Here is a 16,720-nt window from a genome sequence, read left to right on the forward strand (position 1 = left end):
CTCTCCAGCCCCAAGACAGCCCAGTACCCATGAGCGACTGCTCTCTCGGCTGAAGTGCTCATAGCACCGCCGTGGCCCCAAGGGTGGTCGTGCACCTTGGCGTGACTGTGGAAACAGGTGACTGCAGCCCTGAGCCTGTGATTGCTCTTTGCTCCAGTGGGAAAACCCACAGTCCCACCACAGCCCCAGGGAGTGACTCAGGCTCTGTCTCAGTGAGGAGGCCCCACCCACCAAGCACAAACTCTGGTGCTACCTAGGAGCAGACACAGCATGGGTGCAAGTCTACGTGAACAAACCTACAGCTGCCTTAAAGGACCATAGCTCTGCTGCAGCCCGAAAGGGGCAAGTGAGATCCAGCGGGACCATGGGAGCAGGTGATGACAACCCTGAGCCCTAGCATGATGGCTCCCAGGTCCAGTGAGAAAGTCCACAGTCCCATTGTGGCCCCAGGGAGTGACCCAAGCTCCGTCCCAGTGAGGAGGCCCCACCACCAAGCTCAACGGCTAGTGCAACCTAGGAACAGACAGCGGCATACCTGAAGCCCGGGTGAAAGTGCCCCCAGCTACCACCAACATCCACAGTATCACAGCAGCCCCAAAGGTGTAGTACAACTGGCAGGACTGCAGGAGCAGGCAACAGCAGCCCTGAGCCCCTGTGTGATCACTCTCTTGACTGGTGGGAGAGTCCACAATCCCATCATGGTCCCAGGGAGAAGTGCTGGCTCTGACCCAGTGGGGAAGCCCCACTCACCAAGCACAACAGCTGGTACAGCCTAAGACCAGATAGTGACGGAGCTGCGAGTCTGGGTGCACAAGCTCCCAGCTGCCTTGAAAGCCCATAACACTGCTGCAGGCTCTAGGGGGGGAGCACATCTAGGTGGGTCAGTGGAAGCAGACAGCAGCAACCCAGAACCCCTATGTGACTGTTCCCATAGTTGGTGGGAGACCACACAGGGCCACTGTGATCCCAAGAAGTGGCCCAGACTCAGTCAGGAACAGCATACAGGGATCCTGGTGGGTGCATATTACACAGCTCCTGCCCCTCCCTGAGTGGCAGCAAGTGGAAGCTGTAACCAAATTCTGTCTCTATGTGGAGGCAAAAATCCATGCCATCAAGCAGTATGAAAAAATATATTAAATCTCCAGAACAGAAGGAAAATGACAAGTACCCAGAAATCAATCCTGAAGACACAGAAATCTATAACCTAAATGACAAAGAATTTAAAATAGCTATCATTAAAAAACTCAATTAGTTAAAAAAGAGTACAGACAGACAACTCAACGAGTTCAGGAGCTATGCCATGAAAGAGCTTGAAACTATAAAGAAGAACCAAGCAGAAATGTTGGAGATGAAAAACACAATGGATGAGATTAAGAAAAAATCTGGATTCCCTGAAAAGTAGGGCTGAATTAGCAGTATGGAGGACAGGAATGTGCAAATGCTTCAGATAGAGGAAGAGAGAGAACTAAGATTAAAAAGAAATGAGGAGGGGCCGGCCTGGAGGTGCAGCAGTTAAATGAGCATGTTCCACTTCAGTGGCCCGGGGTTCGCCAGTTCGGATCCCAGGTGCAGACATGGCACCACTTGGCAAGTCATGCTGTGGTAGGCATCCCACATATAAAGTAGAAGAAGATGGGCATGGATATTAGCTCAGGGCCAGTCTTCCCCAGCAAAAAGAGGAGTATTGTCAGCTGATGTTAGCTCAGGGCTAATCTCTCTCAAAAAAAAAAAAAGAAAGAAAGAAAAAGAAATGAGGAAACTCTCCAAGAAATATCCAACTCAATTAGGAAATGCAACATAAGGATTATAGGTATCCCAGAGGGAGAAGAGAAGGAGAATGGAGCAGAAAGCTTGTCAAAGAAATAACAGCTAAGAACTCCACAAATCTGGGGAGGGAGCTGGAAACCCATGTGACAGAAGCCAACAGATCTCCAAACTGTATCAATGTAAAAAGACCAACTCCAAGGCACATAGTCGTAAAGCTGGCAAAAGTCAATGACAAAGAAAAAATATTAAAGACAACAAGGCAGAAGAAAATAACTTACAAAGGAACCCCTATCAGGCTGTCAGCAGATTCTCAGCAGAAACTTTACAGGCCAGGAGAGAGTGGAATGATATATTCCAAATTCTGAAAAAAATAAACTTTCAGCCAAGAATACTCTATCCAGCAAAAATATCCTTCAAATACGATGGAGAAATAAAAACTTTCCCAGATAAACAAAAATTAAAGGAGTTCATTGCCACAAGACACCCCCACACACACAAGAAATCCTCACAAAGGCCCTCATATCTGAAAGATAAAAAGAAAGGGGTTACAAAACACTGAGCAAGGAGATAGGTAGATAGACAAAATCAGAAAATTGCAGCTTTCCATCAGAACAAGTTAGCAAATGCTTAATTATAACATTAAAGATAAAGGGAAGGAAAAGACCAAGAATAAATATAATCTTGTCATTTTAACCACAAACTCACAACACAAGATGAAATAAGATGTGACGATAACAACTTAGAAGGGGAAGAGGAAAAGGATGGAATCAGTTTAGTCTAAGGAAATAAGAGGCTATCAGAAAATGGACTATCTCATCTATGAAGCTTTTTAATACAAACCACATGGTAACCACTAAACACATAATTAGAACAGAGACACAAATTATATATAAGGAGAAAACCAGCATAGAAAACTAGCTAACTGAATTGGTAGTCTGAAATACATGAGACAAGAAACAAAGAAAATGCAGGAGACCGGAAAACAAGCAATAAACTGGCAGCATTAAGTCCTCACATATCAATAATCACTCTAAATGTAAATGGACTGAATTCGCCAATCTAAAGACACAGAGTTGCAGGATGGATTAAAAAACAAGACCCAACAATATGCTGCCTCCAGGAAACACATCTCAGACCCAAAGACAAAGACAGACTCAGAGTGAAGGGATAGAAGATGATATTCCAAGCTAATGGTGAACAAAGGAAAGCAAGTGTTGCCATACTTATATCAGACAAAGTAGACATCAAGACAAAACAGGTAAAGAGAGAATAAAGAGGGGCAGTATATAATGATAAAAGGGACACTCCACCAAGAAGACATAACACTTATAAACATATGTGCGCCCAACACAGAAGCACCAAAGTACATAAACCAACCATTAACAAACCTAAAAGGAGATAATAACAACAATACAATAATAGAAGGGGACCTCAATACCCTACTTAGACCAATGGATAGATCATCCAGGCAGAAAGTGAACAAGGAAATTGTAGAATTAAGTGAAAAATTAGGCCAGATGGACTTAATAGATATATATAGCACACTCCATCCAAAAACAGCAGATTACACATTCTTCTCAAGTGTGCATGGAACATTGTCAAGCATAGACCATATGTTGGGAAACAAAGTAAGCCTCAATAAGTTCAATAGGATTGAAATAATATGAAGCATATTTTCCAACCATAATGCGATGAAACTAGAAATTAGGTACAAGAAAAAAGCTGAGATAAAGGGCAAAGATGTGGAGATTAAACAAAATGCTACAGAACGACCAATGGATCATTGAAGAAATCAAAGGAGAAATTAAACATTATCTGGAAACAAATTAAAATGAAAACACACCATACCAACTCTTGTGGGATGCAGCAAAAGCAGTCCTAAGAGGGAAATTCATTAGAATACAGGCCCACGTCAACAAACAAGAAAAATCTCAAATACATAATCTCAAACTACACCTAACAGAATTAGAAAAAGAAGAGCAAAGCCCAAAGTCCGTAGAAGGAGGGAAATAATAAAAATTAGAGCAGAAATAAATGAAATTGAAACAAAAAGACAGTAGAAAGGATCAATGAAACCAAAAGCTGTTTCTTCAAGAAAATAAACAAAATTGACAAACCCTTAGCCAGGCTCACTAAGAAAAAAAGAGAGAAGGTTCAAATAAATAAAATTAGAAATGAAAGAGGAGAAATTACAATGGATACTACAGAAATACAAAAGATCACAAGAGAATACTATGAAAGACTATATGCCAACAAATTGGACAACCTAGAAGAAATGGATAAATTCTTAGACTCTTACAACCTCCCAAAACTGAATCAAGAAGAAATAGAGAATCTGAATAGACTAATCACAAGTAAAAGATTAAAACAGTAATCAAAAACTTCCCCCAAAATGAAAGTCCAGGACCAGATGGCTTCTCTGGAGAATTCTACCAAACATTCAAAGATTTAGCACCTATCATTCTCAAAGTATTCCAGAAAATTGAGGAAGATGGAACACTTCCTAACACGTTCAACAAGGCCAATATCACCCTGATACCAAAGCAAGACAAGGACAACACAAAGAAGGAAAATTACAGGCCAACATGGCTGATGAACATAGATGCAAAAATCCTCAACAAGATATTGGCAAACTGAATACAGCTATACATTGAAAAGATCATACATCATGATCAAGTGGGATTTATACCAGGGACACAGGGATGGTTCAACATCCACAAGTCAATCAATGTGATACACCACACTAACAAAATGAGGAACAAAAACCACATGATCATCTCAATAGATGCAGAGAAAGCATTCAACAAGATCCAACATCCTTTTATGATAAAGATGCTCAATAAAATCAGTATAGAAGGAAAGTACCTCAACATAATAAAGGCCATATATGACAAAACCACAGCCAACATCATACTCAATGGGGAAAAACTGAAAGGCAACCCTCTGAGAACAGGAGCAAAATAAGGGTGCCCATTCTCACCACTCTTAGTCAACATAGTACTGGAGGTTTCGGCCAGAACAATTAGGCAAGAAAAAGAAATGAAGGAATGCAAATAGGCAATGAAGAAGTGAAATTCTCACTGTTTGCAGATGACATGATTTTATATATAGGAAACTCTAAAGAATCCATCAGAAACCTACTAGAAATAATCAATAATTACAGCAAAGTTGCAGGGTACAAAATCAACTTACATATATCACTTGAATTTCTATACTCTAATAACAAACTAGCAGAGAGAGTTCTCAAGAACACAATCCCATTCACAATCACAATAAAAACAATAAAATATCCAGGAATAAATTTAACCAAGGAAGTAAAGACCTATACAATGAAAACTACAAGACTTTTCTGAAAGAAATTGATGATGACATAAAGAAATGGAAATACATTCCATGCACATGGATTGGAAGAATAAACATATTTCAAATGTCCATACTTCCTGAAACAATCTTCAGATTCAATGCAATACCAATCAGAATCCCAATGACATTCTTCATGGAAATAGAACAAAGAATCCTAAAACTCATATGGGGCAACAAAAGACCCTGAATAGCTAAAGCAATCCTGAGAAAAAAAGAACACGCTGGAGGCATCACAATCCCTGACCTCAAAATATACTACAAATCTGTAACAATCAAAACAGCATTGTACTGGTACAAAAACAAACACATAGATCAATGGAACAGAATTGAAGGCCCAAAATAAAACCACACATCTATGGACAGCTAATCTTCAACAGAGGAGCTGAGAACACACAATGGAGAAAGGAAAATCTTTTCAATAAACAGTGTTGGGAAAACTGGACAGCCACATGTAAAAGAATGAAAGTAGACCATTCTCTTAACACCAGTCACAAAAGTAAACTCAAAATGGATTAAAGAGTTGAAGGTAAGACCTGAAACCATAAAACTCCTAGAAGAAAATATAGACAGTACACTCTTTGACATCAGCCTTAAAAGGATCTTTTCGGACAACACATGTTCTCGGACAGGAGAAACAAAAGAAAAATAAACAAGTGGCACTTCATCAGACTAAAGAGCTTCTACAATGCAGCGGAAACCAGGATTGAAGTGAAAAGACAACCCACCAACTGGAAAAAAATATTTGCAAATCATATATCTGACAAAGTGTTAATCTCCATAATATATAAATAACTCTCACGACTCAACAACAAAAAATCAAACAATCCAATCAAAAAATGGGCAGAGGATATGAACAGACATTTCTTCAAAGAAGATATACAGATGGCCAATAAACACATGAAAAGATGCTCAACATCACTGATCATTGGGGAAATGCAAATCAAAACTACACTAAGATATCACCCTATACCCGTTAGAAGGGCTATAATAACCAAGACAAAAAATAACAAATGTTGGAGAGGTTGTGGAGAAAAGGGAACCCTCATACACTGCTGGTGGGAATGCAAACTGGTGCAGCCACTATGGAAAACAGTATGGAGATTTCTCAGAAAACTAAAAATAGAAATACTTTATGACCCAGTCATCCCACTACTGGGTATGTATCCAAAGAACTTTTTTTTTTTTTGAGGAAGATTAGCCCTAAGCTAACTACTGCCAATCCTCTTCTTTTTGCTGAGGAAGGCTGGCCCTGAGCTAACATCCGTGCCCATCTTCCTCTACTTTATATGTGGGACACCTACCACAGCATGGCGTGCCAAGTGGTGCCATGTCCACACCTGGGATCCAAACCGGCGAACTCCGGCTGCCAAGAAGTGGAACGAGCAAACTTAACCACTGTGCCACTAGGCCAGCCACTATCCAAAGAACTTGAAATCAGCACTTCAGAGAGACTTATGCACCCCTATGTTCATTGCAGAATTATTCACAATAGCCAAAACATGGAAGCAACCTAAGTGCCCATCAACTGATGATTGGATAAAGAAGATGTGGTATAGATACTACTCAGCCATAAAAAATGATAAAAATCATCCCATTCACAACAACATGGATAGACCTTGAGGGTATTATGTTAAGTGAAATAAGCAGACAAAGACAAACACTGTATGATTTCACTCATATGTGGAAGATAAAGAAACACATGGACAAAGAGTACTATTTAGTGGTTACCAGGGGGAAAGAGGTAGTGGTGGGGGTGGGCACAAAGGGCGAAAGGTCACACCTATAAGATGACTCACAAATAATGATGTACAACTGAAGTTTCACAATGTCGTAAACTATCATAACCTCAATAAAAAATTTTTAAGAAAATAAATAAAAATAAAACTACCATATGATCCAGCAATTTCACTTCTGGGAATATATCCAAAGGAAACAAAAACACTATGTCAAAGAGATATCTACACCCTCATGTTCACAGCGGCATTATTTACAGTAGCCAAGACATGGAAACTACCTAAGTGTCCATCGACAGATGAATGGATGAAGAAGTTGTGGCATATAAGGAACATTCAAAGAATAAACATAGTTCTTGGAAATTAAAAACATGGTCAAAACCAGGAAAAACTGAACAGAAACGTTGGAAGATAAAATTAAGAAAATCTCCCAGATGGTAAACCAAAAACACAAAGAGAGACAAAGATTAGAAAATTAGAGTACCAATCCAAAAGTTCCAACATACTAATAAAAGTTCCAGAAAAAACAGAGAAAATAAAGGGAAGGAAAGCATCAAAATATATATATTTTTCAATGTCCAAGAACACATGTTCTTAGATTGAAAGGTTTCAAGTAGTATACAACACAACAGGTGAAAAAAATCTATACCAAGGCACATCATCAAGAAATTTCAAAACATTTGGAATTCTACAGCCAGACAACCATCAACAGAACAAACATATTTTCGGACAATCAAAGTTTCAAAAAAATTAGCACTCATGCACCTTTTTAGGAAGCTACTGAAGGATGGTCAACAAAATAAGGCAGTAAACCAGGAAGGAGGAAGACATCAAATCAGGAACCAGGGAACACAAACCAAGTCAGAGGCAAAGGCAATCCCCAGGCTAATGATAAAGAGAAATCTCATGATGGTTCTACACCAAGTCTAGAGAGTGGCCAGTAAAGACTGCAGCAAGCTATAAGTATCTGGGGAAAGATTTCTTTAAAAAATGAAATTAATACAATAATTAATGTGTCTGAATATATTAAGAGAACATATATACCCTCTGGCTGGTGTTTGGGTTTAAGTTAATAAAAAACACATTTAAAACTAAGCATAAAAAAAGACAAGTATTAACTCTAGGGAACACAAACTGTTGTACAAGAAAGAAAAAGTAACCTTAATAAATTACAGGAAGCACCCAAAAAATTAGAAGGAAATATAAGATATTCTGCAAGAGCTTAAAAGAATATAGTGGATCAATATGTACTGCCATGATGCTATTTCCAAGACTCATTACTAATTTTTAAAAGCAAATTATAGAGCAATGCAAAGAGTAGAGTATCTGCATCAAACCATATGCACAATGTTATACTAAATATTTCTATACCACTTCTATACCATACGCCAATAGCACTGTTATTCAAAATGTGATTTGTGGACCAGCAGCATCAGTATCATTGAGATCTTGTTAGAAAAACATATTCTCACTTCCCATCCCAAACCTACTGAACCAGAATTTCTGGGGTGGGGCTCAGGAATCAAGTCACTTGCTCTCCAGGTGATTCTCAAGCACAGTAAAATTTTAGAACTACTATAGTATTGCATAAGAAAGGTCTCATTAGAGGAATTAACTCTGGAGGTGGGACTGGGATGGGATTCATGCATTCGAAGGAGAATTCTACTAAAGCATTTTGATTTAATAGTTTTTATAAGAATATATTTATTCATTGTGCAATTTAAAAATACAACAGAAGACAATTTTTTCAAGGATAATATACTTGGAAAATATTTGCATAAAATATGACACAGCCTCTGTTTATGAATGTCTCTCTTAAATTGGCATGCTTTCTCCAGATGTAAATTCCACCCAGTAATAACTTTTGCCTATGGCTGAAAGACAACAAATGTTAGAAGGGAAATTAAAAAGAATTTTGATGAGCTACTTAAGCACTTCACCTTGAAGCACAGCTGGTAGGCAATCTGATACTGGAAGTAGCTGCCCTTGGACCAGGGCTGCTCAGAATAATTGCTAAAGTAAGTAGCATATTCCATCTAAAAATAACAGACATTGCAGACATAGCTCGGACTCATGTGGAGTAGAATGGGACTAGTCCTTGATTTGTTCTGGGCGTTATGCTACTATTAACACAATGTCAAGGAACCTTTCTTCCCTTACAATGGGTCAAGAGGACAAAGATATAGGGAAATGTCATATTGGTTAATCTGCAGGACCATCTGAGGTAGGGAAATGAATGATGAGGAAAGAGTCACACTGGGAAGGTACTTCGTTGCTCAGGGAGCAGTGAAATACATGCACACCATTCCACCTAGTTCTCTCATTACAGATGCTCTATCATCCCTCTGAGAAGATCTTCCCATGGCCCTTTGGGAGAAGCAGCTACTTGACTTAGCTCTCCAAATAGCACAAGAGTTTGCCTTTGTTGACAAAATATATCTAACGAAGACAGTCATGTTTTTCTTTCTCTGCAGCACCTCAAGTCTTCATTATGACACTATTCCCACTACACAAATAAAAGTCACAGACTACTTCTCGTTGCCCTAGAGGGAGCTGGGTTTCACTGGGCTTCATTACTGCTTAGAACCCAGGTGGTGCTGCTGCCCTGGAAGTGTACACAGGTTAAATAAGACACTGTGGACTCAGCCCTGGGGGTAGGCAACATGTTAGGAGCAAGCTTGGGAAAATCCAATTGAGACTTATTAATAAGAGAACTTTTCTTCTCAGAAAGTTTCCTAAGGGGAATTTGAAGTCCCTTCAAAGTGAAATGATCTCAATTGTTGAGTAACAGTGAAATATCAAGAGATGACAGTGGTTCAAAGAACTCATAAAAGGGTCCAAGGAACAATATTCCTCTCAAGTTTAATAAATTTGCTCTACTTTATATATTGCAAAACTATGAAGTTTCATACTCTGGATGATGCCATAATGATGGATACAGATCATTATACATTTGTCCAAACCCATAGAATATACAACACCAAATGTGAACCCTAAAGTACACTAGGGACTTTGGGTGATTATGATGTGTCAATGTAGGTTCGTCAGTTGTAACAAATGTACCACTCCAGGGTGGTGTGTTGATAGCAGGGGAGGCTGTGTGGGAAGGAGCACGGAGTAAATTTTGCTGTGAACCTAAAAAACCAGAGTCTTAATAAAAAAATTTTAAGAGAGTCATGGTATCCATATTAAAGAATTTAACATTTAATCAAAGATATAATAGGGAAAATATAAAAATAAAATAAAATAATAGACAAAAGATTTGAATAGACATTTCTCTAAAGAAGACATACAAATGTCCAAAAAGTATATTAAAAGATGCTCAACATCACTAATCATTAGAGAAATGCAAGTCAAAACCACAATGAGATATTACCTCACACCCATTAGGATGGTTAATATAAAAACAAAAACAGAAAATAACAAGTGTTGGCAAGGATGTGGAGAAATCAGAACCCTTGTGCACTATTGGTGAGAGTGTAAAATGCACTGCTGCTATGTAAAATGGTGCAGCTACTATGGAAAAGAGCATGGAGGTTCCTCAAAAACTTAAAAATAGAGCCACCACATGATCTAGCAATCTCACTGTGGGTAAATATCCAAAACATTGAAAGCAGGACCTCAAAGAAATATCTGCACGTGTTCATTGCAGCGTTATTTACAATAGCCAAGAGATGGAAGCAATCCAAATGTCCATTGATGAATGAATGGAAAAGAAAATGTGGTATATATATATATATATATATATATATATATATATATATATAGGAATATTATTATATTCAGCCTTATTGGAATATTATTCAGCCTTATAAAAAAGTAAATTCTGTCACATGCTACAACATGGATAAATGTTGAAGACATTATTCCAAGTGAAATAAGCTAGTCACAAAAAGACATACGCTGTCTCATTCCACTTATATGAGGTATCTAAAGTAATCAAATTCACAAAAACAGAAAGTAGAATAGTGGTTGCCAGGAGCTATGGGGAGGAGAAATGGGGAGTTGTTGTTCAACGTGTATGTTTCAGTATTGCAAGATGAAAAAGTCCTGGAGATGTGTTCCACAACAACATGAGTATACTTAACACTGCAGTACTATACACTTAAAAATGGTTAAGAGGGTAAACTTTATGTTATGTTTTTTATTAAAATTTTTTAATTTAATTAAAAATTAATGATAACATTAAGTCTTCCAGTCAATAAACATGGGATATCTTTCCATTTATTTAGATCTTTTTTATTTTCTTTCAACAATGTAGTTTTTAAGTGTACAAGTCTTGTAACACTTAAGTCAAATTTATTCCTGTTTTATTCTTTTTGATGCTATTGTAAATGGAATTGTTTTATTAATTTCTTATTTGGATTGTTAACTGCTATTATATAGAAATATCACTGGTTTTGTGTATTGATCTTGTATCCTGCAACTCTGCTGAATATGATTATTAACTCTAATAGTTGGGGGTTTTGTCAATTGTTTAGGATTTTCTATATACAAAACCATGTCATCTACAAAGATAATTTACTTTTTCTTTTCCAATTTGGAAACACACAAACTACCAAATCTGACTCAAGAAGAAACAGAAAATCTGGACTGACCTATAAGTAGTAAGGGTCTTAAATCAGTAATCAAGAATCTCACAACAAAGAAAAGCCTGGAACCAGATAACTTTGCTGGTGAATTCTACTAAGCATGTAAAGAAGAATTAACACCAATCTTCTCACACTTTTCCAAGAAACAGAAAAGGAGGAAACACTTCCCAAGTCATTCTATAAGGCCAGCATTACCCTTATGCCAAAGTCAGACAAAGAAATCACTGGAAGATTTGTTATCATTATGATGTATGATAACATAAAAGCATTATACATAGTGTGAAGTGATTGTTCTGCCTTGAGTTTTTAGATATTTTCATGCAGGTCTTTCTCATTAGATTTTGGACTCCTTAAGGGCAAAAATTCATGTTTTGCTCGTGTCTGCATCCCCCATGACACCCAAAAAAGCACCTCACACTCATTAGATATTGAGTAAATATCTACTGAATAAATTAATGAAGAAATAAAAATGTATTTGTATTAAAAAAAAACACTTGAAAATAAAACTACAGATCAATATTCCAATACCTATTTGCGAAACAGAACTAGAGACTTGAGGAAGAAACCTGAGGTAATCTGGTGAATGTGTACTGCTGACTCTGCCAAGTGAAAGCAGATGGTTTCTTGTTTTCACATTGTTGAAATAGGAAAGAAAAAAAAGCAGCCACCAGCTGCTATAGCAAGGAGACCATATCTGGAAAAGCAGGTGCAATTAGAACCTCCAAAAAAATGATTATATTTTAATTCATTATCATTCCCCAAAACCTGTCAGTCTTCTGCATCTACCAATTTGGAAAGTCGAGCACAATACAGAAATCACCACTTCTTGAATCTTCCAAGCCTTTGATGGTGGCTTTAATTTCTATGGTTCCACCAGGAATGCAATATCACCTTTAACATTATAATCTGTCAGGAAAGGGAAGTTCCAAAGGCTTCAGCTTGGATTCTCCTACTATAGTGGTCTTTATTCCATAATTCATAGATGTGGGGATGTGCCAGTTGTCGATGGCAACTATTCCAAATATTACATGCAAATTAAGGAAATAATCATGGGATTCTTTCAGAGTTTCCATAAAGTGAACTTTTGAAAACTATCAATTAATCACTAGAAATTCATAAGCAGACTCACTGATATATATATTGCAGTGTCATTCTGGGTCTTCAGGAATTGGAGTAAGTTCAGCATCAATGTCCAGGAATCCAAACGTTTAAAGTGTTTTCATTTCTCAGTGCAGTGATTTTGAAATCAAGATGTGGCAGGATAAAGAATGGCCCCAAAAATGTCCACAGTGTAATCCGCAGAATCTGTGGACATGTTGGATTACACAGCAAAGAATATTAATGTTTCAGATGGAATTAAAGTTGCTTATCAGCTGACCTTAAAACAGAGAGATTTAGAGTGACCTCAGCATCATGTTGGAGTGAGATTTCCCGGTAACCTGACATTCATACTCCAACAGAGGACATCCAAACACAACACAAAAGACATCTGAGAGACCCAAGTAGCCATACAATGGAGGGCAGAGAAGCTGGATCCCCCCTCAGAGGAGGTGGAACAGGGTAAGAGAAAACTTTGCTCCCTCCCCAAAAGACTGGAATCCAGGACTGCAGGTGGTCTCAAGAGGTAAGGAATGGGGGAGGGGACATTCATTTGCAGCAACATCAAAGATCCCCGAGGGCCCTCACAGCCTAGGGGAAAGCCCCTACCAAGGTGAAATCTAACACAGGGGTGACCTCATCAAGCTAACACCCAAGGAGAGCAGATAGCAAGGGCAGAGTGAGAAAACTCCAAGAGCACACAGAAGAAAGCGCCTCTCCACCCGCCCAGCACTGGCTCCACTGCATGGGATCTCGGCAGAACACAGGAGGGCTCAGAATACACAGCTCTTGACCCCCTCCCACCACCTGGTGGCAATAGGCAGTAACTGCAACCAAATAATACCACAATGTGCAAAAACAGAGCCATGCCCTGTAGCAGCATCAAAAGTTATATCAAATCTTCAGACCAGAGAGAAAATGGCAAGTACCCAGAAATCAGTCCTGAGGACACAGAATACGTAATCTAAATGACAGAGAATTCAAAATAGGTATCATCAAAAAACTCAACGAGTAAAAAGAGAATGTAGAGAAACAATTCAATGAGTTCAAGAGCTATTTCACAAAAGAGATTGAAACTATAAAGAAGAATCAATCAGAAATATTAGAGATGAAACACACAATGGAAGAGATAAAACAAAATATGGATGCCTGAATGCTCGAGCAGACATCATAGAGGAGTGAATCAGCATAATTGAGGATAGACATGTTGAAATGCTCCAGATACAGGAGGAGAGAGAACTAAGACTAAAAATAAATGAAGAAAGTCTCCCAGAAATATCCAACTCAATTAGGAAATACAACATAAGAATTATAGGTATTCAAGAGGGAGGAGAGAAGGAGAATGGAGCAGAAAGCTTGTTCAAAGAAATAATAGCAGAGAACTTCCCAAACCTAGGGAAGGAGATGGAAATCCATGTGGAAGAGGCTACCAGAAGTCCTAAATATGTCAATGTAAAAAGACCTACTGAAAGGCATGTAGTAGTGAAACTGGCAAAAGTGAATGACAAAGAAAAAATACTCAGGGAAGCAAAGCAGAAGAAAATAACCTACAAAGGAACCCCTATCAGGCTTTCAGTGGCTTTCTCTGCAGAAACCTTACAGGCTAGGAGAGACTGGAATGACATATTCAAATCTTTGAAGGACAAAAACTTTCAGCCAAGAATACTCTATCCAGCAAAAACAACCTTCAGATATGATGGAGAAATAAAAACTTTCCCAGATAAACAAAAGCTAAGGGAGTTTGTAGCCACAAGACCCCTCCTATAAGAAATCCTCAAGAAGGCCCTCATACCTGAAAAAGAAAAAGGGGAGAAAGGGGTTACAAAGCACAGAGTAAGGAGATAAATAGGTAGACAAAATCAGAAAATTGTAGCTATACATCAGAACAGGTTAGCAAATACTCAAGAATAGCATTAAAGATAGAGAAGGAGGGGCCAGTCCGGTGGCACAGCGGTTAAGTGCGCATACGCCCCTTCAGCAGCCCGGGGTTCCTAGGTTCAGATCCCAGGCGCGGACATGGCACGGCTTGGCAAAGCCATGCTGTGGTAGGTGTCCCACATATAAAGTAGAGGAAGATAGGCACGGATGTTAGCTCAGGGCCAGTCTTCCTCAGCAAAAAGAGGAGGATTAGCAGCAGTTAGCTCAGGGCTAATCTTCCTCAAAAAAACAAAAGATAAAGAGAAGGAAAACACCAAAAGCAAAGATAATCTTGTCATTTTAATCAGAAACTCACAACCCAAGTTGGAATAAGATGTAAGAAAAACAATTTAAGAGGAGAAGAGGAAAGAGACTGAATTGGCTTAGTCTAAGGAAATAAGAGGCCATCAGAAAATAGACTATCTTATCTATGAGATTTTGAATACGAACCTCATGGTAACCACTAAACAAAAAAGTGAACAAAGACACAAATAATAAATAAGGAGAAAACAAAGGAATACAACACAAAAAACTATATAACTCAATTGGTAGACCAAAATACACAGGATGAGAAACAAAGGAAATGCAGGAGAACCAGAAAACAAGTGATCAAATGGCATCATTAAGCTCTCATATATCAATAATCACCCTAAATGTAAATGTATTGAATTTTCCAATAAAAAGACAGAGAGTGGCAAGATGGGTTAAAGAACAAGACCCAACAATATGCTGCCTCCAGGACACACATCTCAGCTCCAATGACAAACACAGGTTCAGAGTGAAGTGATGGAAGAGGATACTCCAAGCTAATGGCAAACAAAAGAAAGCAGGTGTTGCAATACTTATATCAGACAAAGTAGACTCGATAAAGGTGCCAAGAACATACAATGGAGAAAAGACAGTCTCTTCAATAAATGGTATTGGGAAAACTGGACAGCCACATGCAAAAGAATGAAAGTAGACCATTATCTCATGCTATACACAAAACTAAATGGATTAAAATGGATCAAAGACTTGAAGATAAGTCCTGAAACCATAAAACTCCTGGAAGACAATATAGGTAGTACATGCCTAGACATCAAACTTAAGAGGATCTTTTCAAATACCATGTCTTCTCAGACAAGGAAAACAAAAGAAAAAACAAACAAGTGGGACTTCATCAGACTAAAGAGCTTCTGCAAGGCAAAAGAAACTAGGGTCAAAAGAAAAAGACAACCCACCAACTGGGAGAAAAGATTTGCAAATCATATATCTGACATGCAGTTAACCTCCATAACATATAAGGAATTCACACAACTGAGCAACAAAAAAACAAACAGCCCAATCAAAAATTGGGCAGAGGATATGAACAGACATTTTTCCAAAGAAGATATACAGATGGCCAATAAACATATGAAGAGATGTTCAACATCACTAATTATCAGAGAAATACAAATAAAAACTACACTAAGATATCACCCTACACCCATTAGAATGGCTATAATCACTAAGACTAAAGATAACAAATGTAGGAGAGGGTGTGGAGAGGAGGGAACCTGCATACACTGCTGGTGGGAAGGCAAACTGGTGCAGCCACTATGGAAAACAGCATGGAGAGTCCTCAAAAAACCAAAAATAAGACTATGTGACCCAGATATCCCACTACTGGATATCAACCCAAACAATTTGAAATCAACAATCCAAAGTAACATAGGCACCCCTATGTTCATTGCAGCACTATTCACAATAGCCAAGACATGGAAACAATCCAAGTGCCCATCAACCAATGATTGGACAAAGAAGACGTGGTATATATATACAATGGAATACTACTCAGCCATAAAAAAAGACAAATTCATCCCATTTGTAACAACATGGATGGACCTGGAGGGAATTATGCTAAGCGAAATAAGCCAGACTGAGAAAGACAAACACCATATGGCTTCACTCATGTGTGGAATATAAACAAACACAGGGACAAAGAAAACAGTTCAGTGGTTACCAGGGGAATGGGTGGAGGGTGGGCACAAGGGGTGAGGGGAGCACTTATGTGGTGACAGACAAGAAATAACGTACAACTGAAATTTCACAATGATATAAACTATTATGAACTCAATAAATAAAAAGTAGTCTAGGATTATAAAACACTGACACTTTCACACAAAACATTTTTGCCTCTTTATCCTGTTGTTGTTTCACAAATGTGTAGCTTTTATTATAAAAGGTTTAATGCCATCAAAGACTATGTGAACACTACAAGAAATAAAAATA

The 16,720-nt window shown here is 38.3% G+C and overlaps 1 protein-coding gene across 2 annotated transcripts in view; it reads right to left on the minus strand.

Moving 5' to 3' along the window:
* The window catches only part of LPAR1 (lysophosphatidic acid receptor 1), a 352,985-nt gene that overhangs the window by 322,487 nt on the left and 13,778 nt on the right, over positions 1 to 16,720 (minus strand). The window lies entirely within an intron of this gene.

Source organism: Equus caballus, chromosome 25 (genome assembly GCF_041296265.1).
Source record: "Equus caballus isolate H_3958 breed thoroughbred chromosome 25, TB-T2T, whole genome shotgun sequence".
Lineage (NCBI taxonomy): Eukaryota > Metazoa > Chordata > Mammalia > Perissodactyla > Equidae > Equus > Equus caballus.